This window comes from Meleagris gallopavo, chromosome 22 (genome assembly GCF_000146605.3).
Source record: "Meleagris gallopavo isolate NT-WF06-2002-E0010 breed Aviagen turkey brand Nicholas breeding stock chromosome 22, Turkey_5.1, whole genome shotgun sequence".
NCBI classification, from domain to species: Eukaryota; Metazoa; Chordata; class Aves; order Galliformes; family Phasianidae; genus Meleagris; species Meleagris gallopavo.
Genome location: NC_015032.2, coordinates 10,399,368 through 10,413,706, shown reverse-complemented (window position 1 = coordinate 10,413,706; position 14,339 = coordinate 10,399,368). Strand labels below are relative to the sequence as shown.

The 14,339-nt window shown below is 47.0% G+C and overlaps 1 long non-coding RNA gene across 1 annotated transcript; it reads right to left on the bottom strand.

Moving 5' to 3' along the window:
- Window positions 1-4,798: 4,798 nt before the first annotated feature.
- LOC109370798 lies at window positions 4,799-14,339 on the bottom strand. Its single transcript, XR_002121226.2, has 2 exons — window positions 13,980-14,339; window positions 4,799-10,070 (listed from the first exon to the last, which is right to left on the bottom strand). It is a non-coding gene; the product is annotated as an uncharacterized LOC109370798 (long non-coding RNA).

Sequence of the window (14,339 nt, the reverse complement as noted above, 5' to 3'; positions counted from 1 at the left end):
TGCAGTGCTGCTGAGAGCAGTGCTGAGTGCTCTGCTGGGGCCCATCAGAGCCACTGCTCCAGACATGGGCACTCAGTGTTACGCAGAGATGGGCAGGAAGAAATGGCTTTAAGCTGCTCCGTGTAGGCACAGTGCAGCTGAGGGCTCCCAGCTCACCGGGCAGAGCACAGCCAGCCTCAGCCTATGTCTGACAGATGTAAGGTTGTCTGGGGCTGCAGCTGTAGGGGGACAAAACCTCTGGGCTCTCATAGAGGGTATGTGCAAAGGAAAGCAGGAACCAAGAGATGGTGTGAGGTGTGTGGAGGCAGAATTCAATTAAACTAATTAATAAATATGCCCCTGTAATTCATGCAAGTTTTAACTTCAGCACCTTGGTTCTGCATCTTGGACAGCTGTAGTGTTGCAGAGGGAGAAATGCAAAATGCTGAGTTCTGGAGCATCATTAAGACATAAATTCTAACTGAAGCTTGTATGGGAACTGTTGAGACCCAGCCTGAACCACTGATTGAGCACCTGGGGAAAGGACCTGGTCAGCCATGGGAGCACAGGTGAAGGCAATTCAGCTGAGTGGGAGGGGTGGAGCCTGGCTGCACCTCTCTTAGACCTCATTTAAGGGCTTACTGCAGTGGGGAACCGTCTCTGGTTGAAGATCCCTCCCTTGTAGAGCCCCTTCTGCAAGCTGAGATCTTTGGAGACTGGTGAGCACCTTCACTTTTCCTGTGAAATACCATCCTATCTCTGCTGGTCCTTTTGCTGTTACATTCCTGTACCGCCCTTCACCCTGTTAATCTTTCAAACTGTAACAAAGCTGAAGGCAATGAACTGGATCAGAATGATCAGGTCTGTACAGGGACGTGTTCTGTTCACATCTGCCTACTCACACAGGTTGACTCCCTCATGTATGTTGCCTGTTACTGTGCTTTTCAGAGTCCTGCTTTCATGGAGTACCTCTGCTCCCTTGGAAATTTGGTTCATGCTATAGAATCCAAATCAGGGATTGCAAAGCATCCCCTGTCCTGAGCTCGTGCTTCCATTCAGATTGCTTTAATCCTGCAGAGCAGAATTTGGCAGAAGAAGAAACCCCCAAAGCAGCAGTGAGCAGTAGGTATAACGTCGGCATACTAGGAGAGGAACCTCATCCCTTAAAGAGTGAGATCTGGGGCTGAGCACTCATTGACAAGACTACATTATCACAGGGTGGAAAACAGTCCTTGAATATTTGCTCCTAACAACTCCCCAGTGCCGTCTTTTTAGCATGCAAATTTTGTACCCATTGAAGAGGAAATAACGTGGAATTTGCTGCCTTTGCAGCAAATGTAGGAGGAGGTATTTTGGCCAGTCCTGAAATCCCACTTTCTACCACATACCACAAGTGAATACCTCTCACTTTTACTTTTGAGGGAGCCATAAATCAGAAACAAAGGACAGCAGAATAACAGGGTTATGTTTCTCCTTCCCTGCACCAGGTACCTGGTGCCAACAGCAACAATGTTAACGTGAGCGGTGATTTCTGTGCCAGGCCATTGCAGGGGCCGGCAGGGTGGCAGCTGCTCACCTTTCAGTGCCTGGAACCAGCCCACGTTTGGCAGGACTGTTCCTCAGTACAGGATGGTTGCAGCCCACCAGAACTTTGGGAATCTGTGCGTTTGCAGCCCCGAAGGCTGACGGCACCGTGAGCTGCATTAACAGAGGGCTGGCAGTGGGCAGGGAGGGACCGGCCCCTTTAGCTCTGCCCTCGTGAGGCCCCTTCTGGAGCACTGTGTCCAGGCCTGGGCACCCAGCACAGAGAGATGTGGGGCTGCTGGAGTGGGGCCAGAGGAGGGCACGGAGATGCTCAAAGGGCTGGAGCTCCCCTGCCATGGAGACAGGTTGAGGGAATGGGGGATGTTCAACCTGCAGAAGGGAAGCTTCCAGCGAGACCTGACCTTGCTGTGGCCTTCCACTGCTTAAAAGGAGGGGACTGACTTTTTACAAGGGCTGATAGTGACAGGACAGCAGAGTGGCCGTTGTCTGCACCCATCCTTCCCATGCCAGCATTCAGCAGCCGCAGTGGTGCCCAGCAGTGCCCACCAGCCCAGCTGAGGCTGCCAGCTGCTCCCGGTACGGTTTTCCCATCTGTGAAATGAGGCTGTTGGCTGATGGGAGCGTGCAGTGCTGGGAGAGTTGGGATGTCACCCACTGCCACAGCAGCTGTGCAAACACCGGTTTAATAAAGAGCTGCTGCAGCTCTTAATTAGTATTTTATAATAGGAGAGGCATCACCCACTCTGATCGCTGGCTGCACGAAACACAGCAGCAGAGCTCAGCGCGGGGTTCCCAGCCCAGGGAACAGAGCGGGGCGGGGCGGTCCGAGCTGCGTGGAGGACAGAGAAACACGGCTTTCCACACAAAACAGCGGGCACAGCCATGACGCCCTTCTGCTCTTGGCGCTGCGAGAGCCGGGGAAGGAGGGCTGGGAACCGCGGCGGGGCCACGGGAGCGGAGCGGGGCGGTGCGGGAGCTGCCCTGCAGGTGGCAGCGAGGCTCCGCTCCGCACGCAGCCGCCGCGCCGCCCCGTGCGCTCTTGTCGCTCGGAAGAAGCACCTCGAGCAGATTTGGTACAGACCGCCTCGGCCCCAGCCCGCCGCGCAGAGGGAGCGGTTCTGTTGTGAGGCACAGTGTTAGCGATCCCCTTCCCGTAAGGAAGAGTAGAAAATGTAAGATGTGTGGGTATGGCTCAGTTGTGTATATTCCTCCCATTTATTCCTTATGTTATGTGGCCTTTTTTAAAGGTAAGTGAAGCCAGAATGCTTTCTTGCAATGCCGTGTGTATGTGGCCAGTGAGGATCCTGATTTGCAGAATTGTTTTAGAATTGGAAAACTGAAAAACAACAGGAAAGGCACTTTGCTGCTAATGCCAGTCTGAGCTGCACGGCGGCCGCTGCAACTCAAAGGAAAGGGCTCTCTGTGTCCTTCCCCTTCCCTTCAGCGAATCCTAAGATGAAAGCCAAGAAATTAAACAGCTGCCGGCCTCGGATTTCAGCGCTCCTCCATGCCGTCTCCATCAGCCTCCCAGGGAGGTCTTCGTGGCTCTCACAGCTTCCAGCGGCGTTACAGAAAGCAAGCATGACAAATTTGCTTGGGCCGACAGAAGCCCTCCGGACCCTTCATGTCAGCAGCTTCCATCCCCAGCACGTACCTGGGGGAGGGTCACAGCGAGGAGCTCGGTGTCACCGAGTGCCAAAAGGAACCCCTACCTCTGCCCTGCTTTTAGCTGGGTTTCTCTAGAAACTGACACTCTGAGTCTCAGCCCTGCTCGGTAAGCTTGGGCCTCTGAGTTTGCTTCATTCAAAAGCCACGGTAAGCTCTGGGTGTTGTGGCCATCAGGCTGCAGTGCACAAACAGATCAGTGTCTGTGCATCTGCAACAGGCACTGCCTCTGCTCCATGCACTGCTGTGTGCTGCCTGGCTGAGCAGAGCCAGGGCCGGGACAGGTGGATGGCTGTGCACTGCTTCCGAGCAGCCACCTGAAGGAGACAGTGGTGATGCTTTTAGAAAAAAATCTGGCATGAAGCTGAGGGGCAGCTTCTAAAATTGAGTAAATTGCATCCGTATTTAAAAAAAAAAAAAAGGAACTTATTTGTAGATCACGTATTTACACAATTGAGCACGCGAACAAGCGAGTCCTTGTACGAAACCCAGATGTTCATTAGAAACGTGACTTGGTCTCCTTTGCTGCTACCACAAGAAGTAAAATGGGAAAAAAATCAACTGTGCTGAAGGGGCATAAAGGAGTGAGTAAAGTCTACAAATCCAGGAAATTTCCTGTTGAGGCTAAAAATCTGGGGTGCCATTGCAGTCTTTTCATTTGGACCAAAGATATAAATTAAAGCCAGAGCATCAGCTCAGGTGCTCAAGTTCTCAGCCCTTAGCTGTGGAATTTCCAGGTTAAGTTACTTAAATTTTCCTGTTGCTGAATAAAGCTAAAATCCTGTGTGCTGTATATTTGCTCATCATAAAATGTTCTCCCCCAGCCAGTAACAGCTTCTTTGCTGGCGAAGCCTTCCTGGTTTATGAGCTTCCCAGCCTTTGTATGGGGCACTCTGAGTTAAGAACTTCCACATGGCTCTTTCTCTGAGGCTTCTGTGAATAAGCAAAGCAAAGTACTTGCTCCGTGTCCAACAAATGCATCAAATATGGTTTGAAATCTCTGTTTTTAAATGCAAAGGATAATATTGATTTTGTTAAGGTAAATGTCTTTAATTGTGTGCTGTATAAACTCAACTCTTACTGAGACATAATGGGCCCTGGGCATCCTTCCAGAGGTACGAAAATGCATCTTTAAGTGTCTCCAGTAGAGAAATGCAGAACAAAGATTTAGATGAAGAAAAATTAAAGAGAGCACATCCCTGTCTCCGAAAACCTTATACTGCTGGGGAAGGGCATTTACTCATTATTATGAATGAATGCTGTAATGAGAGGGAAGCCCTGCAGAGTGCCTGTCGGTGGGGATTGTCTGCTGCTTTTTGCTGGGGTGGCAGTGAGGGGTAGGGAATGAAATGAGGAAAAGCAGGCAATAACAGCAAATGAAGTTCACTGAGGTATCCCTGTACGAATCAAACTCATCTACAGAAATGGAATGGGATCTCCATTCAAGGGAATGCCAGGCATCTCATTTCCAAGGAAGCACTGCGTGCTCTGAGAGCCTTACATGTCACTGTATTCTGGGGGAGATGGGACACGTGTGGGGGATCACCCCCTCGGTATTTGTTTGTCAAGGGAGAGAAAGGTGTTTAAGAATACACCAAACACTCGTGCAGCAGATGATATCCTCTCATTTATTGCTAAACTACCACAGTACAGGCAATATATAAAAATATTTTACAGACGATAGCAAAAAAATTACATTGGAGGTTAACCATGTTGTAGGAATGTAAATGATATGAACTCTTTCAGTTCTTAAAGTTAGGCTTTTGAACAAACAGTTTGATTAAAAAGACATCTGCTAGAATGATCTGAGAGATGATTGCTTTCTTGCATATATGTCTGCTAACAGGGCTTTGCACAGAGAGTGTCTGCAAGGAGACCTGGGCGTCCTGAGCCAGGGGAACACATCATCATCTCACACACACACACAGGTCCCAGCCAGGACACAGCAGTGCCCCTGTCAGGTACCTGGCTGTGCATCCCAGCTCTCACCACACTGCTGTGTTCAGGGGCTGGCAGCACTGCCACAACAGCAGCACTTCAGTCCTTGCAGCTCTGGAGGAATGACTGCTCATCCCACCGGCACACCGCTGGTGACACAGAACATTATTCGTTTGGTGACTCAGCCATTCTAGAACTTTCTGCCCCATTTGGCTGTTCTGAGTGAGTTATTGGAAAGAAACATGAACTTCTTCCCCAGGTGACCACTCGTTTGATCTATTAGAATGTCAGCATCTTCATTTCCAATTTGCACTGCGATGTTGGTTTGGTCCCAATTTATTTATTTCCGTATACCAGGAACAAGGAAAATGGCAAAACAAATGGCTTAGACCAGATGGGTTAGATACTGAGTGGTGTTAAAGGAATTCCTACCGACTGTCACCTGCTGCACTGATAAAAGTAGCAGATGTGAAAGACAGATGCCGGCTTCCAAAAAGGTGGATTACTCATTCTGAACTGAGATGAATTGAGGACTGTCACCCCCGTGTGTCACAGCAGGCACTGTGAGATGCCTCACACACACACATGGAATCAGTGCGATGTAAACAACGAGGAGAACAGTCAATTTCTGGAGAATCTGCAGTTCACCCAAATGTCATGTGAATAACCAAGAGAACTGCAGGTAAACGCGAACACCAGGTGATTTCACATGGTATAGGCTTTATGAAGATGTGAATCAATTCAAAATCTGAAAATAAGATGGGAGTCGTTTTCTTGAATCCCATCTGGCAGATAATTGTTCTCTATTAGAAAGCAATTTGGAAAGAAATATGGGGATAAAAAGATTGAAATATTTAGAAACATGCTTTGAAAGTGTTTAAAGCTGTCTTTGAAGTCTTTGGAAAATGGATCAAACACGACTTTTGGGGGCAGTAACAATTCCACAACAATTGCATAGAAAATTAACGCGCATCGACAAATGAAGATCCATCCTTTATAAATACTATCCTTAATCCAAAAGGCGTTGCATATTTGGCCAGACCAAAAGCATAGACACTTTTTTTGGTAAAGATACGGATTACAAAATACATTTTAAAAACATGCTAGCTAATTTGAGAACTGTTTTAGATATGTTATAAAGCAGCAGCATTTTATACAATAGAGAATAACATAGTGCTGTTTTTGGAAATATTCTACATTCAGAAAATGCCGTATCCCTACAAGAAGAATGGAAGTGATACATATTTACATGGATACAAATAAAGCAAGTGCAAAACCCATGGCTCTTCTACATTCTTTCTCCCAGTAACAACACGTACATTAGACACCTTCACCCATCGCAGCTCAGATCTTCCACTTTGCTTATTCTCACGGAGAAAAACAAAAACGGGACTTCGCATTTCATTGCATTCACGAGCAACTCCTCTCCTGGCAAACTGTGCTTCCGACACTCGTAACTGACACAAAAACATCTCCCTGGTATCTGTCCACTCCCATTCCACTCTTAGACTGTTTACACATCGTGAACGATGGTTTTATTTTACGCATTCATATATTTGATGCAGACGTTTATAGAAGCTCATCCTGTACTTGCAGCCAAAGCTCGGATGGAAAAAACGAAGTAAAAAAATGCACACGCACAGAAAAAAGAAAGAGATGAACTCTGAGTTCCAATGAGCCCCACGTACTTCACATGGTATAACTTTGATGGAAAACGCATTAGAGTTGTACACCCTGCACACAAGGAGGCCTTTGGTACAATGGCAGGAAGGCACTGTGGTGAAACATTCAGATAACTGAGGAAAGACAGAATTTCCTCATGTGCAAATATGGCTATCTTCCAGATAAAGTGAGAACGAATTGCTCACAGAATGGCATTAACTCTTCCGAGGTTAACCTAATGCTTCTAAGAGAGAGAGCGAGGCGTGTTATGCCACGAGTATTAATACTGGAGGAACACTGCTCAGCAAGAACAGGAAATAATTTAGTATGCATATTCTGAAGTTCTTCAGCCTAGCTATATATCTGTAACATATCTGTTTTCTTTTTAAAAAGAGACAACAACGTATATCGCTATGTCTGAGGAGACTCCTTCTCTCCAGAAATAAATATAAAGTGGTTAAAGCTGTTCTATGTAACTAACGGTTGGTGTAAAAGCAGGTAAGAGTAGCACAGCCTGACCTGACGCAGCTGTAAATAGAACCACTAAAATGTAGTCTATATTATATACATCATACGAACCCTCGCTCCAGCTGCTGGCTTTGTGTGGCAGCAGGTCTGCGTGGCTGCAGCCAGCTGTAGGACTGGTGTGTGGGTCAGAGAGAAGCACAGATGGATGTGTACATGTATATATATAACCATCCACACTTATGTGGTTATAGTATATAGACAGATGTATATGCCCCTACTCTAACACACGTCCAGATTAGTATCTATGCCTTTAGAAAGGAGGAGGAAATACAGCTAGTGCAAGCACGAGTAAAGCACTTGTAGCATATATTAAATATATATGTATAAACCCCCCTCCTGCTCTCCAAAGCAAACTGCCCAAAAGAACACCCCAGAGCAGCATGCATCCGACCTTCCAGTTCATGCTCAGGTAAGGGCACATCCTGCTCAGGAGCCCTGCAGGGCTCGGGGTCAGCCTGCGTGGCTCCTGCTGAGGGCTCGCTGCCTTCTGTAAGGCTCCACGCCTTCCTGTCTGCTTTATATGGTTATGCACAGAGCAGCAAGGGGAGAAAGATGTTTAAATGGTCACTGGGAGACAAAAAATGACGATTAAAATCAGTCAAGAGCACAAACACACGTAGTGCAACTGCATGCTGCAGGGAGGGCAGCTGGGGATTCGGTGTGTGGGATCTGACTGAGGGCACTGCCACGGCCAGCTGTATTCTGACAGCCACCAGCAAAGCAGCAAGTTCCAGTCTTGCAAAGCAGCTCACATTCTTTAGTATTTCGTTTGAGATCCAGCAAAAGAAATGTTTCTGTCAGTTCCTTGGGGACTTTGGTTTGCTCTGAATGGATTTTTGTTTTTACTTTTTCATTTCTCCTGTCTTACCCTTACAGGTTGGATCAGGGAAAACTAGATGGCCATTTCTGGTACTTCCAGGCAGAGACCCATCTGGGCTCTTCTTTTGCTCGGCTGCAGTAAAGAATTTCTGACAGGCAACTGTTGGCATTAGCAAGTTTTCAAAATGAAAAATCCATTAAAATGCATTAAAATTACATAACAGATGGTCGATTCCAACAATATGGCGGGTTAAAAACAATTGAAAAAGTAGCTCCTCTGAGGCGTGTGAACCAGCTGAAGTGCTGTGCAGTATAAATGCTGTTTAACTATCAATAACTGAACTATGCAGCAGGCACCGCAGCCCCAGTTTTATCCCTGCTGAAGTCTGTGGGATTGGTGCAAGCATCTTTCTTGCAGTACTGGGGAACAAACCAGGCAGCTGCTCTGCTGGTCTTCAAATTCACATGGCCCAGTGGCTGCTGTGAGCACGTGGGCACACGGCTGAAGTCTGCTGTGAAGCAGCTGAGAACAGGGCGGGTTTGCTGTGTTTTCTATGAGTTCAGGCTCAGTGCCTGGAACAGTGCAGCTTTCCTCATTCACAAACCACTGCTGCCCACAGAGCAGCAGCCTCTCACTGCAGAGATCAGCCACTCCAGGTGTGCTTTCATCCCACTGGGGTACCAGAGATGCACTGAGAAACGTCACAAACTCGCGAGCTGTACGGCTGCAGGCTGCAGGCAGCTCTTACCGTGACAAGCATTTGTCAGTACATTACATTCAAACACACAAAGCAAAACATTACATGCTACCTCGCATGGAACTTTAACCTTTCCAGAAGCCGCTGGTAGCTTTGCAGTGCTAAAGAGACAGAGAATTGTAAGTGTATACTTTTTCTGGAACATACAGCTTCTGTGAAATGCAATTATTTTCCTCTGCAGCTTGTGTGGTTAAACATTACAGCTGCTACATGAGACAAGGTACCAGCCAAGAGCGGGCTCTACATGAGAAGAAGCAGCAGCAATTTATTAGGGAGAAAATATGTAAGATGTGTTTGTACACTGCCTAAATGAGGATGGGTCATAAAATATTTGGGTTTACTGTGACTCCTATACATTCATCTCTGTTTACGTGGGTTTCATTTACCTTGAGATAGGTGTAACAGCTGCTGAACTGCTCTTTTCACTGGCTCTCCAGAGCATCCTTCTCCATCAAATCCCTGTTCATTCTGACAAGAAAAAATGGAGAAAACTCCCGGGTTCTGTTGACATCTATTGCTTGAAATACTGATCACGGTGCTCGGGGTCAGAAAATACAACTTCTGCTCCCAGACTGGATAAAGGCAGAGTGAGCTTGAGCTGCCTCAGTTTCCTACAACAGAATTTTTCAGAAGGGCTTTGCGACCTGGAAGGCAAGCCACTGTTAGTGAGCTGCACAGTGCTGCTGCTCTTTTACGGAATATATTACTCTTTCTTCCCTTGTTTCCCACCCCACCCAAATAAAAAGACTAATATATAACCTCCCTTGCTTTGTGTGGCGTTCAGGAGTGCCATCTACTTCTCCCTTATTCTGAGATAGATGCATCGATACACAGCTAGATTTTTGCAGCAGGCTTGAAGTGTTTCCTCAGACAGATGCTCTGTTACATGAGAACAATGCGATCTTTGGACGAAAGGAAGGGTGCCCTTTTCCATGTTTACAGAGAGAGGTGGCGAGTTGCTTAGTCAAGGCTGTCAGCTTGATGCCAATACATTGTTCCTTGCATTGAACTGGTGCCTTGAGATGAACAGTTAAGGAAGCAGGAGGTTGCAGGGGCACTGGAAGGATCTAAGAGGTCAGTTATGGAAGGATTTGGTAGAAGCTGTCTCACAAATCTTCTTCTATGTCTGATTTCTGGCAGGGAGTCCAGAAAATTCCTTCCTGATAATTTCGTTCACTGTGAAATAAAAGAAAGAGGAAGAAATGTTAAGAGCACTTCAAAGTCACGAGAAGTAAAAGCAGTCCTTGGGCAGCCTGCCGTTAATTCAGAACATCCTCTCTCTGTTCTTACTGTAACTTTTTGATTAAAACTAAAAAGAACGTTGGCCAAATAATCCATGCCACACGCTTTTGGCAAGCAAGAGGGAAGGAGAGGAGAGAGGGGGCTGAGGTGGTGTTCGGCATGCTTCAAGTGCCACGAAAACACAACTGACAACCTGTTCCATGTCCCTGGCACACACTGCATCCCCTGCGTAGCACAGCCCTCCTTCACAGACAGCTCCTCCATCCGGGCAAACTGAGACCAAGGTGTAAGCATCTGAACATGGCAACATTTCTCTCCAGGATGAGATGAGAATACTCTGAACAGAGGAGGGCCTGACTTGGAGGAGATAAAGTGGGTAGTGCTGAAAAGACAGAGGCTTCAATTCAGCTGTTGGCTTTTTCGTGTTTCTTTTCTTTTGAAAAACACCTCACCGGTGCCTCTATTCGGTCCACATTTTTGCTCTAGTTTGTTTGCAGGCTGCAGCAGAAACAAATTTCAATGCACTGCTCTAACAGTCTGAGAGGCTGGAACAGGTTTGTCAGTAAGGCTCAGCAGAAGACACCGAATCACTTAATTCTCTGTTTAAAACAACCTGAACAAAGGTGCCAGGTCCCTCGTAGCACAAGCTTTCTATCTAGGCAGTGACTTTGTTAGGAGAGACCTAAAAGATGAGTGCTTTGGTGCCAAACTCCAAAACTGCCTGTTTTGGGGCTGTTTCCATGCAGCTGCTCAGTGCTGTATTCACTGGGGGGATCCTCCATTTGGAAACTGCTTATTTCCTCTGACAAATTTGTCTTAAAAATAAAAAAAAAGGCCAAATTTTCTAAGGCTTCAGAATCCAAATCTAAATTATTTTTCCCATTGTTATTTCAATGCTAAGCCACAGACTAATTCAAAACAAAGCAATTCCTCACCCAAGCCTGACTGACAGGTATGCAGCTGTAAGACTCCACAGTTCTACAAATAAACAAGAAATGTTTATGAAAAGTGGCAATTTATCGCTATTATAATATTGTGCCCAATCTCTTACTATCTCTGGGAGAGCACATGCGACAATTTTTAAGAGGTATGACTATTAGTTTGAAATCTCTCTATAAGCAATGGAACTTATCCCAGAAAAAAATGAAGTATCTGCTTAATGTGAAGCTCCACCTTGCTCTCTGCTGTATGCCTGTACTCCTCAAGGACTACGAGCCGCCCTGCTCTCTGCTGCGTGCTGCGACACAAGGACAGCACTTTCCACCCTCTGTGCTCAAAAATCCCTGCGCAAACAGCCTGGATTTCAGCTCTTCTTTCTCATTCCAGCCAGGAGAAGCCCGATTTCAACTAGTTGGTGCCTGCTGCACAGCACACGTGCCGAGCACAGCCTGCCCTCTCCTGCTGCCCGGCTTTCTGCTCCGCCCCAGCGGCGGGGTGCAGCCGCGCACACGGATCACATCGCAGCAGTGCTCGGTGTGCTGCAGTGCGAGCAAGCAGCCAGAGGGAGGTGAGGTCGGTCTACTTTCAGGCCCGGCCCTCCTGCGCTGTCAGAAGGGTTTCCTGTTTGCTCTACCCAGGAAATGAGAGGAGCAGGTCTTCAATGGAAATTTTTCGGCGTCTCAGCTAAAAATAGCGGTGAGGTAAAAGAAGTGGGCACCCACTCTCACAGGGTCATTTCCTTTCTAAAAACGAGTGGGCTGAGACTGCGGGGCGATTTATTTATTGACATGCCAGCGTTCCAAAAATGCTGTGCAAGTTTCCTTTCTTCTAATGCAGCCTCGACTAATGGAAACATCAGAGCCGATAGTCATCTTGGTCTAAGAAGGGTTAAATATTAGGTGAAGGAGCAGGTAATTAAATGGCCTGCTAAGCCTTCTGTGGGGTCCCTTTTTGGTTCTGCTTCCCAGCCTGAGCGTGGTGTGAAGTGAAAGCAGCAGCAGCAGACCACGAGCCTGCTGAGTGCGGTCCAGCTCGCAGCCCCAGGCAGCTGGGACGGTGCAGTGATGGGCTCACCCAGCCTGCAGGCTTCACTTTCCCTCCTGCGTGCTGCACTGGAGGTCAGCAGCAGGTTTTGTGGGCTGAGGTTATAGAGGGACAGCAATCTGAACAGAGCTCCAGTTGCAGCAGGACGGTGTGGAATGCAAACTCTGTGGATGTGCTGCAGGACCATGCTCAAGTGCATAGCTGGGTTCCCTCTGTGTGAGCTGCTGCAAGTTGCAAATTGGATTTTTGTTGTTTCTGAATGATAAGGTCGGTCCCTGTTATCAGTTGGCCTCAGTGTCCTGTAGGCACCCTGAATTCCTGCTAAATCCATGTGGCATAGGGAAGGAGGGGCAGTTAAGGCTGGGCAATGCTAGAGCTCCAAGGGAAGGCTGTGTAAATCCAGCAAGGAAAGTCCTGATTTACAACCAGAGCCCCTTAATCTAATGAATATATGCATGTTTGGAGAAATGGATTCCAAGACTGCTTGGAGTCACTACCACACAGTCTGGTGGCATCACCCATCTTCAGATTTCGGGAGCACATGAATCCAGACTGAGGTGTAATCTCAGTGACTTGGGTTTCAATAGCAGGGTAAACAAAACGAGCAAACTGAGATGTATCTACACTTCAGAAGAAGCTGAGATCATGCACTGAACTTGCTATTCTGAGATCCCATAGATCTCCTTTCAGTAACATGGTTAAAATGTCTCTCAAGTGTAAGTTAGAATCACAGAATTGCTTGGGTTGGAAGGGACCTTAAAGCCCATCCATCCAGTTCCAACCTCTTGCCACAGGCTGGCAGCCACTGACCAGGCTGCCCAGGGCCCCATCCAGCCTGGCCTTGAATGCCTCCAGGAATGGGGCACCCACAGCTTTTCTGGGCAGCTGTGCCAGGGCCTCACTACCCTCTGAGTAAACAATTTCCTCTTTACACATAACCTAAACCTCCTCTCTTTTGCTTAAAAACTGTTCCCCCTTGTCCTAAGCACTCAGCTTTGTTGGGTTAGTCAGTCCCTCAGGCTCCAGTCCTCAGAGATGTTTAAGACTCTAATTTGCATCTTCTCAGATAGAAATCTGGAGGGTATTCACTTGTGGGATGATAGTGGGTTGTATTAAATCCGAGCTTCTGTCCAGAGACAGAAAACAGTCTCCAATTTTAGCTGGCAACGAGTCAGGCTCCTTGTAATTGATTATACATGCACACACACTCATATGCATGCGTGCACACACACATCCACAAACACACTGGAATAACGACTTTACTGTGTCATTCCACATATGTGTCTGGAATAACACCAGTGGAGGCAACACAGTCACTGCACCGTATCCGTGGCACTGTCTGGGGTTTTAGGATCCTGCAGCAGTGAGGGTCCCATCAGGGGCAAAGCTGACCTCCACGGGTTCCACCCTGCAGCACCCTGCTGGGCAGAGATCCCAGGTATTCCACATTTGCTCTGCTAATACAGCCAGGAAGCGTTTTACATGCGTGCAGCACAAGACACGTGGAGAAGGCCTGATGGCATTTCAGGGACCGGAAAGTTGAACCCTGAGCTCTTAGCGTGCCATGAAGACGTGAGCAGGCAAACCATGTCCTAGCTGCCGCCTGGGAGCAGCAGGATGCTTCCGCCCCGCACGCGCAGCCCCATCTCTCCTTCCCTGCCCACCAAGGCCCAGCTAATTCAGGACAGCTCCGTGGTACACATGTGGGGAAGAAAAAGAATGAGAAAAAAATTAAATGAAGTGAGATTTTAAACTCTCTAAGCCAAATAAAAAGGGGCATGACTTTTAAATTGAAAAAATAAATAAATAAAGGTTAAGAGAAACACACAGCTGGAGAAAAGGCAGAAAAATACCAATTACCTTTCTTTTTGATTGCTTGGATCAAAGATCTGTCATTCTTTTTCATATAATGTTTTGTATCCAGCTAAGGTGTGTATCTATCAGCTCTGAAAAAGATTTGCAAAACCGTTTTTGAGAAAAAAAAGTAACCTTTGACCTATGTTGCAAGGCCAAATGCTAGCGTTCAGCTACTCTTTCATTTTGTGTTTTAATTTATTAAAAGGACATTTCAGCATATACAATACATAAGGCAGAACTTAACCGCTGACCTTTCTGTTTGCTCAGATCCAGCACGAGGTTTTACCTTTTTTCCCCTCTTTTCTCAACTGATATTATCTAAAAATAAGTATGCAAAAAAAATACAGACCTGCACTGATCACA